At 42.0% G+C, this 2704-nt stretch overlaps 1 protein-coding gene across 1 annotated transcript in view; it reads left to right on the forward strand.

Moving 5' to 3' along the window:
- Window positions 1-2227, forward strand: part of Gng10 (G protein subunit gamma 10) — a 7615-nt gene extending 5388 nt beyond the window's left edge. The window contains exon 3 of the mRNA XM_021200096.1: window positions 1419-2227. The gene's annotated coding sequence lies outside the window, so the exon portion shown is untranslated. The remainder of the gene's footprint in view (window positions 1-1418) is intronic.
- The last annotated feature ends 477 nt before the right edge of the window (window positions 2228-2704 follow it).

Genomic DNA, 2704 nt, shown 5'->3' on the forward strand with positions numbered 1-2704 from the left:
AAAAAAAAAAAAAAAAAAAAAAAAAAGAAGTTAAAAAACTTAACAAGTCAGCATTTGGAGCAGTAAGAAACAGTAATGGTAGAGAAAAGGAAGAGAGTCAGAGAGAGGGCCCAAGGCAAGAAATGAAATAGCAACAGGAACTGTCAAAGGCATTTTTAGAACCAAGAATTCATAGCAAGGAACAGACATGAAGCTGACCATGAATGAGACCCAGGATGTCAGAAGCAACTCAGAGTCAGAATAAAGACACCAGAACAAACAGATGACAAACATGAGAACTACCACCCACATTCCAAGGTTTCAGATGGCTTAATCCAGGTGGTACCTCACCCCCAACAGGTTCAGAAGGGAAGGTGAGTTACACAGGCAGGCACTGATGCAGACTTTTAGAATTACCCTGGAATGCCAGCATCGGGAAAATACTGTGTTCACATACCCATTGACATGAAAAAGTAGTATGTCAAAGGAAGACTTATGCAAGGTATATTTTTATACCTTTCTTGGTAAGTGGATCTTGAAATGATTAGCCTCATGGCCTCCTGGTGTTCTGAGTAAGGGCGGTTCTACCCAGTGGCTGTCAAGATGCCCTCATGACAACAATCAGCAGCTCCTTCATCTACAAACACTTCAACTTCTGGGAAGGTGTATTAAAGAACCCTCTTCATCAAAGCCGTTATAAGAGATAGATCCTGTCCATTCTCAATGGGACCGCAGGATATTTGGGAAAGCAGCTAGTGCGTACGCCCGGGTTGTGGACTCCCTGCCTGTCCCCCTGGCTGCTCTGGTGTCTAGAGGAAACAGCCCTTCTCACCCAGACCTCCTCACGTCCTGCTTGGCCCTGGTGTGGGATATGGTGAAAACAGTATGAATCCAGCAGTCTCCAACTTTTGCCTACCCACCAACCTAAAAACTGTATAAAGAAATTAAAACTGGGTGAGTTCAAGAGCAACCTGACTAACTCATGAAGACTCTCAAAAGCAGGGTAGCTTGGCTGCCCAGCATGTGCAAGCCCCTCACCCCTGTACAGTTCCAGAGTTTTTTAAAGATGACAAGGACATAGGTTATTAGTCCTGGGACCAACATATTCCTAATTGTGTTTACACAGTAAGTGATCATCTTTGTCATATGTTTGTGAAAGGAAACCTGTTCACGTTGATTTGGGGCTGGTTCTGCTATCAGACATAAGTTGTGTAGTCAAGGGAGAGGTTTACTGGGTTGCCAAGGTAACTGCCTTCCGTGACACAGTTCTCCTTTACAAAGCACAGTTGTGAGTGCAGTCTGTCCAGGACAGGCTTACATATTCTCTTGCGTTCATTAATGTTTTCTACGTTGTGCATTTTTGGTGTTCTGTGAGATGATAAGGTTCCTTTATAAGTAACTGTCACTAAAGCGAAAACCAACGGAACTCTCTTCAACAGGGAAGAAGCTCACTGAGGAAGCCTGTGTGCGCATGGTGACGGATGACTGCCGCCAAGTCCCAAGAAAACAGCTTTCAAGAGCCAAATCATTTTCTCTGCGGCCTGGTCCTAGGTCAAAACTCTACAGAAATCAATGTTTTCCTTCTAACCTCACTACCAAACTTGCTGGATGCACCTCTTTCACCATGAAGCCTGTGTAGCCCTGCATGGGATAGAGGCATGTTTTATTTACTGGGTGTTTACATTTCAGGACAGAAAGGTTGTATTTCCAAAAACTGAATATTTGTAATTTTCCTAACATTTTTGTACTCTAATAAAAATTTTTTCATAAAAATTTACAATAACTAAATGAAACAAAGTATACATTTGGGGGAATAACTGATATCTTGATTTTGTAAAGGAAAGCTTTTTCATTTCCCAACGAGCAAATGGTTTGACTTGGACAGTAAGGTTGGGCGCTGCTCCTTGGCAAATGGAAAGATTGTTGTATTGTTAGGTTGCCCATCCTGTGTGAAGTCAGTTAGATCTTTCTTTAGTTCCTATACTTTACAACTTATAATTGTGATTGTAGTTTTAAAAATGTGCCCATGCCTTTAAAAATGTTTAAATGTGGCCTACATTTAGAACATTGCAATTGGTTAAAAACAAAGTATGAAGATATTATGACCTAAAAGAATTCATGTCACATGTATTTTATTGGGGTGATGTGCCTTTGATTTAATTGGGGACACTTTTAGAAGGAAAGTTTGTGTTTGTAATAATCTTTGAAGAGCTTGGAAATTACTTTTTGCGTAATAAATCATTTTCCATGACAACAGTAGTTTGTGTTTGGTGTTGTCTTAGGGCCCCATGGATTTCTGTTTGCCGGTGCATGTGAGTGCAGAAGGTGGGACTGGGTGGAATGCCTGAATTCTGTTACTATCTCCAAATGTAAATGTAAGCATGACATGAAAACCAAACTTGAGTTCCCAGCCCCAGTGCTCTCTGACCTAGCCCTGCATGGTCACCACAAATACAAAAGTGGAGAAAATGAAGCCATCAGCGGGGCCTCCCTAATTCCAAGCATCATTCGGATATCAGTAAATGGGATTCTGTATTAATCATGATGCAGGTGTCCTTTTGATGTTTCTATCATCTGTTTAACCTAGCTATGTAGCCAAGGATCACAACATTTGACTTTGGCAGGCCCAGGTTATGATCTGGGAACCACCCAGAGCTCTGTGTGGGCAGTCACCACCTCTGAGCTACTTCCTAGCTCCACTCCAACGGATGCCCGTGCATCAGAA

Source organism: Mus pahari, chromosome 6 (assembly GCF_900095145.1).
Source record: "Mus pahari chromosome 6, PAHARI_EIJ_v1.1, whole genome shotgun sequence".
NCBI lineage: Eukaryota > Metazoa > Chordata > Mammalia > Rodentia > Muridae > Mus > Mus pahari.